Here is a 17,641-nt window from a genome sequence, read left to right on the forward strand (position 1 = left end):
CATTGTGTAGGTGTACCACATTTTTGTAATCCATTCATCTGCTGATGGGCACTTAGGCTGTTTCCAGGTCTTAGCTATGGTAAATTGTGCTGCTATGAACATAGGGATGCATATATCCTTTCTGATTAGTGTTTCTGGTTTCTTGGGATATATTCCTAGAAGTGGGATCACTGGGTTAAATGGAAGCTCCATTTTTAACTTTTTGAGGAAACCCCATACTGTCTTCCATAGTGCCTGTAACCGTCTTCATTCCCACCAGCAGTGCACAAGTGTTCCCTTTTCTCCAGATCCTCTCCAGCACTTGTTGTTTGTTGACCTGATGATGATAGCCATCCTGACAGGTGTGAAATGGTATCTCATTGTTGTTTGGATTTGCATCTCTCAGATGATTGGTGACTTTGAGCATGTTTTCATATGTATCTTGGCTTTCTGAATGCCCTCTTTTGAGAAGTGTCTATTTAGGTCCTTTGCCCATTTTTTGATTGGGTTGTTTATCTTCCTTTTGTTAAGTGGTATGAGTTCCCTATAAATGTTGGAGATTAATCCATTTTCGGTGATAACATTGGCGAATATTTTCTCCCATGCAGTGGGCTTTCTTATTGTTTTGTTGATGGTTTCTTTTGCTGTGCAGAAGCTTTTTATTTTGATGTAGTCCCATTTGCTTATTTTCTCTTTAGTTTCCAATGCCCTGGTACCTGTATCAGTGAAGAAATTGCTTCGGCATATGTCTGAGATTTTGATGCCTTTGGATTCCTCTAGTATTTTTATGGTTTCCTGTCTTATATTTAATTCCTTTATCCATTTTGAGTTTATTTATGTGTATGGTGTAAGTTGGTGATCTAGTTTCATTTTTTTTTGCATGTATCTGTTCAATTATCCCAACACCATTTATTGAAGAGACTGACTTGACTCCATTGTATGTTTTTGCCTCCTTTGCTAAATATTAATTGAGCATATTGGTTCTGGTCGATTTCTGGATTCTCTATTCTATTCCATTGATCTATATGTCTGTTTTTTTGCCAGTACCAGGCAGTTTTGATAACCGTGGCTTTATAATACAGCTTGATATCAGGTATTGAGATCCCACCTACTTTGTTCTTCTTTCTCAGGATCGCTGCAGTTATTCAGGGTCTTTTTAAATTCTGGATGAATTTTTGGAGAGCTTGTTCTAGTTCTGTGAAATATGCCGTTGGTATTTTCATGGAGAGTGCATTGAATTTATAGATTGCTTTGGGTAGTATGCACATGTTAATAATGTTGATTCTACCAATCCATGAACATGGTATGTTCTTCCATCTGTTTATGTCTTCCTCTATCTGTTTTTTCAACGTCCTGTAGTTTTATGAGTACAGGTCTCTTACCTCCTTAGTTAATTTTAGTCCTAGGTTTCTTAATTTTTTGGTGTGATGGTAAATTGGATTGCATTTTTAATCTCTCTTTCTGTAAGTCCAATATTGGTGTATAGAAATGTCATAGATTTCTTGGCGTTAATTTTTTATCCTGGTACATTGCTGAATTCATTTATCAATCTAATAGTTTTTTGATGGAGTCTTTTGGGTTTTTTATGTACTATGTCATGTCATCTGCGAAAAAGGAGAGTTTTACTTCTTCTTTTCCAATTTGGATGCCATTTGTTTCTTCTTCTTGTCTAATCGCAATAGCTAATACTTCTAGTACTATGTAGAACAGGAGTGGTGAGAGTGGGCATCCCTGTCTTGTTCCTGTTCTTAGGGGAAATGGTTGAAGTTTTTGTGCATTGAGTATGAAGTTGGCTGTGGGCCTGTCATATATGGCTTTTATTATGTTGAGGTATGATCCTTCAATTCCCACCTTGCTGAGAGTTTTTATCAAAATGGGTGTTGGATTTTGTCAAATGCTTTTTCTGCATCAATTGATATGACTATGTGGTTTTTCTTTCTCAATTTTTTTTATGTGATGTATCACGTTTATTGATTTGTGGATATTTTACCATCCCTGGGATAAATCCTACTTGGTCAGGGTGTATGATCTTTCTGATGTACTGCTGGACCCGATTTGGTAGAATTTTGTGGAAGATTTTGGCATCTATGTTTATGAAGGATATTGGCCTGTAATTCTCTTTCATTGTGTTATCTTTATATGGTTTTGGTACTAGGGTGATGCTGGCTTCATAGAATGAGCTTGGACATGTTATTTACTCTTGAATTAATTGGAATAGTCTGAGGAGGATAGGTTTTATTTCTTCCTTGAATGTTTCGTAAAACTCCCCTGTGAAGTGGTTTGGTCCTGGGTTTTTGTTTGCTGGAAGCTTTTTGATGACTGATTCAATTTTTTCCATAGTTATTGGCCTATTGAGATTTCTAGATTTTTCCTGATTGAGTTTTGGAATGTTGTATTTTTCTAGGAATATGTCCGTTTCCTCCAGGTTGTCTAGTTGTTTGGGTAGAGTTATTCATAGTATTTTTTAACAATAATTTGTATTTCTGTGGGGCCCGTTCTTATTTCACCTCTATCATGTCTGATTTTGTTTATTTGGGTCCTCTCTCTTTGCTTCTTGGTGAGCGTAGCTAGAGGTTCATCTATCTTAAAAACTGCAAGAAAAAAGCAGCTAGTTAAGTACAAGGGAGCACCCAAACAACTGTCAGCTTATTTCTAAAACAAAAACAAAATATAGATTATATTCCACAAATGAGTGAGATCATGTATTTATCTGCTCTCCAGTTCCATCCATGCTGTGACAAATGGTAAGAGTTCCTTTTTCTGGAGACGGAAGATGGCGGCAATATAGGCAGATGCGTACCAGGTGGTGTCCCGGTGCAAATGGAGTGAGCAGCTGAAACTAACACCCACCCCTAATTGGCGAAATTGTTCAGCTGGTGAGACGGTTTGCAGCGGGGAAGAGCAGAACTCCCCTGGAAAGGTAAAAAACCAGGGATTAGGGCAGGAAAGTTTGCCAGACCTCTGAGCCCAGAGAGTCTGAGGGAGACCGCGTGGCAGATGCAAGGAATGCTAAAGGGACTGGTATAAAAATAAGAAATAAAAAGCTCAGAAAGAAAACAGCCACACAAAAAAAGAAATGGCTACAAACAAATACATTTCAATAATAACTTTAAACGTAAATGAACTAAATGCTACAACCAAAAGATATCGAGTGGCTGAATGGATAAAAAAACATGACCCATACATCTGCTGTCTACAAGAAACCCACCTCATTAGAAGGGACTTACACAGACTGAAAGTGAGAGGATGGAAAAATATCTTTCAGGAAAATGGAATGGAAAAGAAAGCTGCGGTAGCAATACTTATATCAGACAAAATAGACCTCAAAGTGAAAGCCATAACAAGAGATAAGGAAGGAAACTTCACAATACTAAAGGGATCAATACAACAAGAAGATATAACCCTGATAAACATATATGCACCCAATGCAGGAGCACCCAAATTCATAAAAAAACTCCTGCAAGATATCAAAGGAGAGATTGACAACAATACAATCATAGTAGGGGACTTTAATACACCACTGACAGCACTGGATAAGTCCATTAGACAAACAATCAGCAAAGATACAGCAATCCTAAATGACTCACTAGATCAGATGGACTTAATAGACATCCTCAGAACACTTCACCCCAATGGCACAGAATATACATTCTACTCAAGTGCTCATAACACACATTCAAAAATAGACCATATGTTGGGTCACAAGCAAAGTATCCCCAAATTCAAGAAGATTGAAATCATAAAAACGTCTTCGCAGACCACGATGGCATAATATTAGAAATAAACTACAATAAAAACAACCCAAAATACTCCAACACCTGGAAGCTGAATAGCATGCTATTAAATATTGATTGGGTTACCAATGAGATCAAAGAAGAAATTAAAAACATCCTGGAAACTAATGACAATGAAAACACAACAATCTAAAACCTATGGGACACAATGAAAGCAGTCCTGAGAGGGAAGTTTATAGCTCTACAGGCCTATCTCAAAAAACAAGAAAAAATGGTAGTAAATCATCTAACTCTACAACTCAAAGAATTAGAAAGAGAGCAACAAAAAACCCCAGAGTGAGCAGAAGGAAGGAGATAATAAAGATTAGAGCAGAAATAAATGACATAGAGACCAAAAAAAAATACAGAAAATCAATGAAACCAAGAGCTGGTTCTTTGAAAGGATAAACAAGATTGACAACCTCCAGCCAGACTCATCAAGAAGCAAAGAGAGAGGACCCAAATAAACAAAATCAGAAACGATAGAGGCGAAATAACAACAGACCCCACAGAAATACAAATTATTGTCAAAAAATACTATGGACAGCTCTACTCCAACAAACTAGACAACCTGGAGGAAATGGACAAATTCCTAGAAAAATACAACATTCCAAAACTCAATCAGGAAGAATCTAAAAATCTCAACAGGCCAATAACTATTGAAGAAATTGAAGCAGTCATCAAAATGCTTCCAGCAAACAAAAGCCCAGGACCAGACGGCTTCACAGGGGAGTTTTACCAAACATTCAAGGAAGAACTAAAACCTATCCTCCTCAGTCTACTACAAAAAATTCAAGAGGAAGGAAAATTTCCAAGCTGATTCTATGAAGCCAGAATCACCCTAATACCAAAACCAGGTAAAGACAACACAATGAAAGAGAATTACACGCCAATATCCATCATGAACATAGACGCCAAAATCCTCAACAAAATCTTAGCAAATCGGATCCAGCAGACCATCAAAAAGATCATACACCATGACCAAGTAGGATTTATCCCAGGGATGCAAGGATGGTACAATATCCGCAAATCAATTAACGTGATACATCACATAAACAAATTGAAAGAAAAAAACCACATGGTCATATCAATTGATGCAGAAAAAGCATTTGACAAAATTCAACACCCATTTTTGATAAAAACTCTCAGTAAGGTGGGAGTAGAAGTATCATACCTCAACATAATAAAAGCCATATATGACAGGCCCACAGCCAACATCATACTCAATGGACAAAAACTAACACCATTTCCCCTAAGAACAGGAACAAGACAGGGATTCCCCCTCTCACCACCCCTGTTCAACAGAGTACTGGAAGTGTTAGCCATTGCAATTCGGCAAGAAGAAGAAATTAAAGGCATCCAAATTGGAAAAGAGGAAGTAAAACTGTCCTTATTTGCAGACGACATGATATCATACATACAAAACCCTAGAGACTCCATCAAAAAGCTACTAGACTTAAGACATGAATTTGGCAATGTAGCAGGATACAAAATTAACCCCAAGAAATCTGAGGCATTTCTTTACACCAATAGTGAACTTTCAGAAAGAGAGATTATAAAAACAATCCCAGTTACCATCGCATCAAAAAATTAAGCTACCTAGGAATAAACTTAACTAAAGAGGTAAAAGACCTCTACTCAGAAAACTACAGGACGTTGAAAAAAGATATAGAGGAAGACATAAACAGATGGAAGAACATACCATGTTCATGGATTGGTAGAATCAACATCATTAAAATGTCCATACTACCCAAAGCAATCTATAAATTCAACACACTTCCCATTAAAATACCAACGGTATATTTCAGAGATCTAGAACGAACTCTCCAAAAATTCATCTGGAATAAAAAAAGACCCCGAATAGCTGCAGCAATCCTGACAAAGAACAAAGTAGGTGGGATCTCAATACCAGATATCAATTTGTATTACAAAGCCACTGTTCTCAAAACTGCCTAGTACTGGCACTAGAATAGGCATATAGATCAATGGATTAGAATAGAGAGCCCAGAAATTGGCCCGAACCAATATGCTCAATTAATATTTGACAAAGGAGGCAAGAACATACAATGGAGCCAAGATAGTCTCTTCAATAAATGGTGTTGGGAAAATTGGACAGATATATGCAAGAAAATGAAACTAGACCACCAACTTACACCATACACAAAAATAAACTCAAAATGGATAAAGGACTTAAATGTATGACAGGAAACCATAAAAATTCTAGAAGAATCCAAAGGCAACAAAATCTCAGACATATGCCGAAGCAATTTCTTCACTGATACAGCTCCTAGGGCACTTGAAACGAAAGAGAAAATGACCAAATGGGACTACATCAAAATAAAAAGCTTCTGCACAGCAAAAGAAACCATCAACAAAACAATGAGAAAACCCACTGTGTGGGAAAACGTAATTGCCATTGTCATATCTGATAAGGGCCTAATTTCCAAAATTTATAGGGAACTCATACAACTTAACAAAAGGAAGATAAACAATCCAATCAAAAAATGGGCAAAGGACCTAAATAGACACCTTTCAAAAGAGGACATTCAGAAAGCCAAGAGACATATGAAAACATGCTCAAAGTCACTAATCATCAGAGAGATGCAAATCAAAACAACAATGAGGTACCACCTCACACCTGTCAGACTGGCTATCATCAACAAATCAACAAACGACAAGTGCTGGAGAGGATGTGGAGAAAAAGGAACACTTGTGCACTGCTGGTGTGAATGCAAACTGGTGCAGCCACTATGGAAGACAGTATGGAGTTTCCTTAAAAAACTGAAAATAGAACTCCCATTTGACCCTGTGATCCCACTTCTAGGAATATATCCCAAGAAACCAGAAACACCAACCAGAAAGGATATATGCACTCCTATGTTCACAGCAGCACAATTCACCATAGCTAAGATCTGCAAACAGCCCTAAGTGCCCATCAGTAGATGAATGGATTAGAAAACTGTGGTACATCTACATGATGGAATACTATGCTGCTCTAAAAAGGAAGGAACTCTTACCATTTGCAACGGCATGGATGGAACTGGAGAGCCTTATGCTAAGTGAAATATGCCAGTCAATGAAGGAAAAATACCACCTGATCTGACTCATTCATGGATAATAGAGACCATTATAAACTTTTGAACAATAATAGATACAGAGGCAGAGCTGCCTCAAACAGATTGTCAAACTGCAGCGGGAAGGCCGGGGAGGGTTGGGGGGCAGGAGTTAGGGGGGTAAGAGATCAACTAAAGGACTTGTATGCATGCATAGAAGCATAACCAATGGACATAAGACATTGGGGAATAGGGGAGGCTAGGGGACTGTCTAGGGCGGGGGGATAAAATGGACCCATATGTAATACCCTTTGTAATACTTTAAGCAATAAATAAAATAAAATAAAATAAAATAAAATAAAATAAAAACAAAATATAAAAAACAACAAACAAACAAAATCTTTATAAACCAGAAGTGAGTGGCAAGAAATATTCAAAGCGATGCATAGCAATGACCTACAACCAAGATTCCTCTACCTAGCAAAACTATCATTTAGAATTGAAGGTCAGATGAAGAGCTTCACTGACAAGAAAAAGGTAAAAGAGTTCATCATAACCAAACCAGTATAATCTGAAATGTTGAAATGTATTCTTTAAGAAGAGGAGGGAGAAGAAATAAGGGAAAGTAGAAGAAGAAATGAAGAAAAAGATAAAACATATAAACAATAAAATGACAATAATTATAAGTCTATCAACAATTGAATCTAAAATCAAATAAACTTACAAGGAATCTAATGAACAAAATAAACTGATGAATTAAATAAAACCAGAGGCATGGAAATATGGAACAGTCTGATGAATCTCAAAGGAAAGGGGTGAGGGTAGTGCGGAACAGATTAACCAATGATCTTATGTGCATATATGCATTACCTTTGAACACAGATAATAGGTTGGTGAAGGCCTGGGGTGAGGCTGGAACCAGGTAGAGAGGGACAGTGGAAGGAAAAAACGGGGACATCTGTAATACCCTCAACAATAAAAAATTAAACTAACTAAATTAATTAATTAAATAAAATTAAATAAATAAAAGTTCATTAGTTAAGACAGGACATTAAATATGTAATTGCATGACTGAACACAATAATGGGAAGATACAATTCCTCTTTCCATGATATATTTATTATATTATTTTGGGTTCACTTGTAAGAACAGAATTTCCACCAGAATAGATGATCCCATAGCTCCTTGGCTCACCTTCTAGATACACGATGATAACATATTTGAATCAATGTTGTCATATATGCTATATAATGATACACTCCTTAAACTTAATAATAATTTTCTTGGAAAAAACTAAATATAAATCTATCATTTAACAATATAGATTGATACAGAGAATACAAGAAAAATTCAAAGAACAGGTAATTAGTTGCAGTTTTAATATTCAAACCTAGGTATTCTGGATTCAAAAATCAAAATATGAAGATTTAAAAAACAACAACATAAAAAAAACAACAATGTGGTAATCTTGATTAGGTTATTAGAGCCAGATGAGAAATATAGGTGTCCAAAAAATAGATATATCAGCCTGGTGGATAAGTTTCACAAGGCTCAAAGAACTGCCTGATTGCCTGTATTATCATCTTTCTTAGTTTGAACTATGTTTATATTTAATGCTCAATTTTCTAGGCAGTCTACTCCACAGTGAGCCTTGAAAGTTAGGAGTACATCTTATTTATAGTTCTTATAATCTCGAAAGAAGTAAGGAAAGAAGGGAGGGAGAGAAAATAAAAGAAAATTTGAGTTCTATATCACTGCTGTCAATCAATGCTATAATAGACAATTCTACGGAGAATTCAGTAGAGGAATAGGAATGATTTCATCTGCATTATTTTCTAAAGAGATGTTAAAGCTGTTATAATTTTTTTCTGTAGCAGTCGAACTCAGGCAACTTTATGTGCAGCCAAAGTTGTAGAAAACTGTATATATAGCATTCAATGTATAGAAAATAGTAATGCAAAGTGTAATATGATGTTATTTAACAAGCAATTTCAAAGATGAGTCCTCCCCAGAGTATAAAAAAAATAACTTGATCTTATTTCCTAGGTATTTCAGTTAAACAACACAATAGAATCAATTATTTACATCATATTTTAAAAATAAAACATTTTCCAAGATCTCTTCCCATAACTGTATAACATAGCTGTAATTAGGGGTAAACTCACTTATTTAAAAAAAATGACAGCATTGTTTTGATGAATATCTTAAATTATGTTCTTTGTACCATTTTCATATGGTCTCTAATGCAAAAGTCACTAATACAGTCTTCAAATGAGTACTTATGACTCTTCAATAGCTTTGATCAACATTAAACGTTGTATCAATGAATAAAAGAATGAAAATACCTGCCCTTTATTAAAAAGAAAAAAGCCTCAAAGCAACATATGAATAATAGGGGTGCCAGAACAACAGGAAGAGGAACAAGGATAAGAATACCTATTCGAAGAAATATTGTCCAAAAACAACACTGATGTGGAGAAGAAAAAAGTCACACAAGCCCAAAGAGTCGCAAACAAGATGAACCCAAAAAGACCCACACTAAGACACATTATAATTACCATGGCAAATGTTCAGGACAAAGAGAGAATCTCAAAGTCTGCAAGAGAGAGACAGAAAGTTACGTACAAGGGATCTCCCATTAGATTATCAAATGATTTCTCAACAGAAACACATCAGGCCAAAAAAGAATGGACGGAAATTTACAAACTGATGCAAAGCAAGGGACAGAATCAAAGAATACTCTATCCAGGAAGGCTATCATTCAAAATTGAAGGGGAAATAAGGAGCTTTACAGACAAAAAAAGGCTAAGGGAGTTTATCATTACCAAGCCAGCAATGCAAGAAATGCTAAAGGGACTGCTGTAAAAAGAAGAAATAAAAAGGTAAGAAAGAACACAGGCACATAAAATAAAAATGGCTACAAACAAGAACTTTTCAATAATAACTTTAAACATAAATGGACTCAATGCTCCAATCAAAAGACATCGAGTGGCTGAATGAACAACAACAAAAAAAAACATGAACCATACATTTGCTGTCTATGAGAGACCCACCACAGAAGAGGGGACTCACACAGACTGAAAGTGAAGGGGTGGAAAAATATCTTTCAGGCAAATGGAAAGGAAAAAAAAGCTGGGGTATCAATACTTATATCAGTCAAAATAGACTTCAAAGTGAAGGCCATAACAAGAGATAAGGAAGGCCACTTCATAATACTGAAGGGATCGATACAAGAGGATATAGCCCTGATAAACAAATATGCACCCAATGTAGGAGCACCCAAATACATAATAAAACTCCAGGAAGCCGAAACCGGTTTGGCTCAGTGGATAGAGCGTCGGCCTGCGGACTGAAAGGTCCCAGGTTCGATTCCGGTCAAGGGCATGTACCTGGGTTGTGGGCACATCCCCAGTGGGAGATGTGCAGGAGGCAGCTGATCGATGTTTCTCTCTCATCGATGTTTCTAACTCTCTATCTCTCTCCCTTCCTCTCTGTAAAAAATCAATAAAATATATATATAAAAAAAATAAAACTCCAGGAAGATATCAAGGGAGAGATCAACACCAATACAATCATAGTAGGGGACTTTAATACACCACTGACATCACTGGATAAATCCTCTAGACAAAAAATCAGCCAAGAAACAGCAATCCTAAATGACTCACTAGATCAGATGGACTTAATTGACATCTTCAAAAGATTTCACCCCAAAGCCATGGAATACACGTTCTTCTCAAGTGCACATGGGACATGTTCAAAAATAGACCACATATTGGGTCACAAGCAAGGTCTCCCCAAACTCAAGAAGATTGAAATCATACCAAGCATCTTCTCAGACAACAATGGCATAATATTAGAAATAAACTACAATAAAAACAATCCAAAACACTCAAATATCTGGAAGCTGAATAGCATGTCATTAAATATTGATTGGGTTACCAATGAGATCAATGAAGAAATTAAAAACATCCTGGAAACTAATGACAATGAAAACACAACAATCCAAAAAATATGGTCCACAATGAAAGCAGTCCTGAGAGGGAAGTTTAAAGCTCTACAGGCCTACCTCAAAAAGCAAGAAAAAATGGTAGTAAATCATCTAACTCTACAACTCAAAGAATTAGAAAGAGAACAAAATGAAAATTCCAGAGTGAGCAGAAGGAAGGAGATAATAAAGATCAGTGCAGAAATAAATGACATAGACACCTAAAAGAAACCATACATAAGATCAATGAAACCAAGAGCTGGTTTTTTGAAAGGATAAACAAGATTGATGAACCTCTAGTGAGGCTCACCAAGAAGCAAAGAGAGAGGACCCAAATAAACAAAATCAGAAACGATAGGGGCGAAATAACAACAGACCCCACAGAAATACAAATGGTTTTTAAAAAATACAATGAGAAACTCTACTCCAACAAACTAGACAACCTGGAGGAAATGGACGTATTCCTAGAAAAATACAAACTCCCAAAACTCAATCAGGAAGAATAAAAAATCTAAATTAGCCAATAACTATGTAAGAAGTTGAAGTGGTCATCAAAAACTTGCATCAAACAAACCCAGGTTCAGACGGCTTCACAGGGGAGTTTTACCAAACATTTAAGGAAGAACTAAAACCTATCGTCCTCAGACTATTCCAAAAAATTCAAGAGAAAGGAACACTTCCAAGCTCATTTTATGAAGCCAGCATCACCCTCATACCAAAACCAGATAAAGACAACACAATGAAAGAGAATTACAGGCCAATAACCCTCATGAACATAGATGCCAAAATCCTCAACAAAATCTTAGCAAATTGGATCCAACAGTACATCAGAAAGATCATACACCATGACCAAGTAGGATTTATCCTGGGGATGCAAGGATGGTCCAATATCCACAAATCAATAAACGTGATACATCACATAAACAAATTGAGAGGAAAAGAAAACACATAGTCATATCAGTTATTGCAGAAAAAGCATTTGACAAAATCCAACACCCATTTTTGATAAAAACTCTCAGCAAGGTGGGAATAGAAGGATCATTCCTCAACATAATGAAAGCCATATATGACAAACACACAGCCAACATCATACTCAATGCGCAAAAACTAAAACCATTTCCGTTAAGAACAGGAACAAGACAGGGATACCCACTCTCAGCACTATTGTTCGACATAGTACTGGAAATATTAGCCATTGCAATTTGACAAAAAGAAGAAATAAAAGGCATCCAAAATGGAAAAGAAGAAGTAAGGTGGGGAAACCAAGATGGCGGCATAGGTAAACACCGGAGATTGCTGCCTCACACAACCACTTCAAAAATACAACTAAAAGACGGAACGGACATCACCCAAACCACAGGAAGGCTGGCTGAGGGAAAATTCTACAACTAGAAGGAAAGAGAAAAGCATACCGAGACTCAGAGGAGGCGCAGTGCGGAAAATACAAACATGTGGAGGTGCATGTGGAGCGGTCTGGCGGCTGAGGGCGCGGTTGCCTGTTTCAATCGGGAGGGAGTTTCAGCCTCTGAGCTCCTGTTCTGGGCTAGTCTCCTGGGACCCAGACTCAGACGGGAGAAGCAGGACTGTCTGCCATAGGTCGGAACTCGAGGGCAGCTTTCTCTCCGAGGTTTGCAGCTGTTGCTGGGACTATGTGAGGCAGAGCCTCTGGGAACGGGATTGAGAGGAGCCATTACTGCTCGCTCCACCCGCCTGCCCTGTTGATCCCCTGGGACCCGCCCTGCCCAAGCCTGGCACAGAGGCATTTGCTGGATAGCCTTAGGCAAAGGCTAGATTAGCACCTCCCTAGAGGACAGAAGTTCTCCCACTGCAGACACAGCTGATTCTCACAGCCAGTTGGCCTGGAGGTCAAATCCCACCCCGCCTCCAGTACTACCTACAACAATCAAGGCTTAACTACAACATGACTGCGCACAAAGACCACAAGGGGGTGCACCAAGAAAGCATAAAAAATGCAGAGACAAAGAAACGGGATGCAAATGACAGAAATGGAGGATATAGAGTTCAAAACCACATTTTTAAGGTCTCTCAAGAACAGTCTAGAGGCCATCGATAAACTTAGTAAGGCCCTCGAAAAGACTGGTGAGACCGCCGATAAATACAGTGAGATCCTCAAGAAATCTAATGAAACAGTCGATGTTGTGATAAAGAGCCAACTAGAAATTAAGCATATACTGACTGTAATAAAGAATATTATACAGACTCCCAACAGCAGACCAGAGGAGCTCAAGAATCAAGTCAAAGATTTGAAATGCAAGAAGCAAAAAACACCGGACCGGAAAAGAAAAATGAAAAAAGAATCAGAAAATACGAAGATAGTGTAAGGAGCCTCTAGGACAGCTTCAAGCGTACCAACATCAGAATTATAGAGGTGCCAGAAGATGAGAGAGAGCAAGATATTGAAAACCTATTTGAAGAAATCATGACAGAAAACTTCCCCCACCTGGTGAAAGAAATAGACTTACAAGTCCAGGAAGCACAGAGAACCCCAAACAAAAGGAATCCAAACAGGACTACACCAAGACACATCATAATTAAAAGGCCAAAGGCAAAAGACAAAGAGAGAATCTTAAAGGCAGCAAGAGATAGAAACTCAGTTACCAAAAAGGGAACACCCACAAGACTGTCAGCTGATTTATCAACAGAAACTTTGCAAGCCACAAGGGAGTGGCAAGAAATATTCAAAGTGATGAATAACAAGAACCTACAGCCAAGATTACTTTATTGAGCAAAGCTATCATTCAGAATTGAAGGTCACATAAAGAGCTTCACAGATAAGGAAAAGCTAAAGGAGTTCATCACCACCAAACCAGTATTATATGAAATGTTGAAAGGTATCCTTTAAGAAGAGGAAGAAGAAGAAAAAGGTAAAGATATAAATTATGAACAACAAATACACATCTATCAACAAGTGAATCTAAGAATCAAGTGAATAAATAATCTGATGAACAGAATGAACTGGTGATTATAATAGAATCAGGGGCATAGAAAGGGAGGGACTGACTATTCTTGGGGGAGAAAGGGGTGTGGAAGATGCGGGAAGAGACTAGACAAAAATCGTGCACTTATGGATGAGGACAGTGGGTGGGGAGTGAGGGCGGAGGGTGGGGCGGGAACTGGGAGGAGGGGAGTTATGGGGGGGAAAAAAGAGGAACAAATGTAATAATCTGAACAATAAAGATTTAATTTTTAAAAAAGAATTGAAAGAAAAAAGAAGTAAAAATGTTCTTATTCACAGATGACATGATATATTACATAAAAAACCCTAAAGACTCCATCGAAAAACTATTAGACTTAATAAATGAATTTGGCAACGTAGCAGGATACAAAATAAATGCCAAGAAATCTATGGCATTTCTCTACACCAGTAGTGAACTATCAGAAACAGAGACTGAAAAAGCAATCCCATTTACCATCATAACAAAAATAAATTAAGATACCTAGGAATAAAACTAACTAAAGAGGTAACAGACCTCTACTCAGAAAACTACAGGACTTTGAAAAAAGAGATAGATGAAGACATAAAGAGATGGAAGAACATACTAAGTTCATGGATTGGTAGAATCAACATCATTAAAATGTCCATACTACCCAAAGCAATCTATAAATTCAACGCACTTCCCATTAAAATACCAACAGCATATTTCACAGACTTAGAACGAACTCTCCAAAAATTCATCTGGAATAAAAAAAGACCTTGAATAGCTGCAGCGATGCTGAGAAAGAACAAAGTAGGTGGGAACTCAATACCTGATATCAAGATGTATTACAAAGACAAGGTTATCAAAACTGCCTGGTATTGGCACAAAAACAGACATATAGATCAATGGAATAGAATAGAGAATCCAGAAATTGACCAGAACCAATATGCTCAATTAATATTTGGCAAAGGAGGCAAAAACATACAATGGAGTCAAGTCAGTCTCTTCAATAAATGGTGTTGGGAAAATTGGACCGATACAAGCAAAAAAATGAAACTAGACCACCAACTTACACCATACACAAAAATAAACTCAAAATGGATAAAAGACTTAAATGTAAGACGGGAAACCATAAAAATACTAGAGGAATCCAAAGGCAACAAAATCTCAGACATATGCCGAAGCAATTTCTTCACCGATACAGACCCTAGGGCATTGGAAAGTAAAGAGAAAATAAAACAAATGGGACTACATCAAAATAAAAAGCTTCTGCACAGCAAAAGTAACCACTAACAAAACAATAAGAAAGCACACTGCATGGGAGAACATATTCGCCAATGTTATCACCGAAAAGGGATTAATCTCCAATATTTATAGGGAACTCATACCACTTAAGAAAAGGAAGATAAACAATCCAATCAAAAAATGGGCAAAGGTGCCGAAACCGGTTTGGCTCAGTGGATAGAGCATCGGCCTGCGGACTGAAAGGTCCCAGGTTCGATCCCGGTCAAGGGCATGTACCTGGGTTGTGGGCACATCCCCAATAGGAGATGTGCAGGAGGCAGCTGATCGATGTTTCTCTCTCATCGATGTTTCTAACTCTCTATCTCTCTCTCTTCCTCTCTGTAAAACATCAATAAAATATATTTAAAAAAAATAAATGGGCAAAGGACCTAAATAGACACCTTTCAAAAGAGGACATTCAGAAAGCCAAGAGACATATGAAAACATGCTCAAAGTCACTAATCATCGGAGAGATGCAAATCAAATCAACAATGAGGTATCATCTCACACCTGTCAGAATGACTATCATTAACAAATCAACAAATGACAAGTGCTGGAGAGGATGCGGATAAAAGGGACTACTCGTGCACTGCTGTTGGGAATGCAGACTGGTACAGCCACTATGGAAGACAGTACGGTGTTTCCTCAAAAAGTTAAAAGTGGAACTCCCATTTGACCCAGTGATCCCACTTCTTGGAATATTTCCCAAGAAACCAGAAACACCAATCAGAAAGGATATAAGCATCCCTATGTTCATAGCAGCACAATTTATCATAGCTAAGTTCTGGAAACAGCCTAACTGCCCATCAGCAGATGAATGGATTACAAAAGTGTGGTACATCTACACAATGGAATACTATGCTGCTGTAAAAAAGAAGGAACTTTTACCATTTGCAACAGCATCGATGGAACTGGAGAGCATTATGCTAAGTGAAATAAGCCAGTCAATGAAAGGAAAATACCACATGATCTCACTCATTTATGGATAATAAAGACCATTATAAACTGATGAACAAAAATAGATACAGAGGCAGAGCAGCATCGAACAGAATGTCAAACTACAGTGGGAAGGCTGGGGAGGGTTGGGGCGCAGGGCGCAGGGGGGTAAGAGATCAACCGAAGGACTTGTATGCATGCATATAAGCATAACCAATGGACATAAGACACTGTGGGGTAGGGGAGGCTGGGGGAATGTCAATTGTGGGGGGAAAGGAGACATCTGTAATACTCTTTGTAACACTTCAAGCAATAAAAAAAAAAGAATGATCTAAACCTAAAAAAATAAAAATAAAAACAGAAAAAAAAGAGAAAAGCCTGATATGAAAATTCATTTTCTCTTAGAATTATTTCATTTCACAAAGGATAAAAGATGATCCAGTTTAGTACACACAGACTCTGTATTTTTTTAAAATTTTATTTTATCAATTTCTGCCACATTCCACTTCATCATTCCTTTTAGCAAGAGGAAACCACAATGTTAGGAGTTAAAAATCCCTCACCACACACACACACAATTGTGTACATGTTCTTATATTTGTTTTAACAGTGGTTATATCTGAATAAAGGAATTAGTCTTGATATTTTATTTTTCTATTCTTATGTTTTCAAAAAATTCTAGAATGAGCTTATGTTATATTAATAACCAATAGTTTTTTTCTGAATAGGCAGACACCCACCAGTCTTTACTGAATAGTTTATTACTCCCTCCAACAACAACTTGATTTGTTATCTAAATCTTATAACACATTTTTATGATTAAGTTTGTGTGTCATATTGAATAGACCACAGGGTACCCATACATTTGGTCTAGCATTATTATTCTAGTGTTTCTATAAGCATGCTATTGGATGAGATTAAAGTTTAACTTGGTAGATTTAGAAAAGCAAATTGTCCTCCTTCATATGGGTGAGCCTCATCCAAAGTCTGAGTCTCTCCTAAGTAAGAGATAATTCTTTCTCTTCTGACTTTCTTCAAAACGGGACATCTGTTCCCCCCACCCCCACTTTTGAAGTCAGACTGAAACAATGGCTTTTCCTAGGTCTGAAGCCTGCCAGACTTTGGTCAGGAACTATACCATTGGCTCTCCTTGTCTTCACATCTTCAGATTCAGACTAGAAATAAATCATAGATTTTTTCTAAGTGGGTCTTCAGCTTGTTGACACAGCCTGTAGATCTTAGGACATCTCAGTCTTCATAATTATGTTAATAAATTTGTAATAATCTCTCTCTCTCTCTCTCTCTCTCTCTCTCTCTCTCTCTCTTTCTCTACACATACACACACACACACACACACACACTCACACACACACACACACACACACACACACACACACACACACACACACAGTTCTGCTTCCCTGGAGAGTGATTTTAGTGGAACTGAATTTTAAGAATGTGTTTTCTAAATTGGATCTGAGGTTTCTGAAATTGACTTTCTAATTTGATTAGATTTAAAGACACTAATGACTCTATTTCTAGTAGTAAAGAGAATACTGATAGTTCATGGGTCCATGGTGTGATCTGACAACAGCCTATTTGAAAATATAACCTTTGGATACTTTGAATCAAGCGCTTATAAAAGGAAGAATCTGAGAAACTATATATGCAATACTTTTTGAATATTTTTGT

This window comes from Myotis myotis, unplaced genomic scaffold, assembly GCF_014108235.1.
Source record: "Myotis myotis isolate mMyoMyo1 unplaced genomic scaffold, mMyoMyo1.p scaffold_m19_p_4, whole genome shotgun sequence".
Lineage (NCBI taxonomy): Eukaryota > Metazoa > Chordata > Mammalia > Chiroptera > Vespertilionidae > Myotis > Myotis myotis.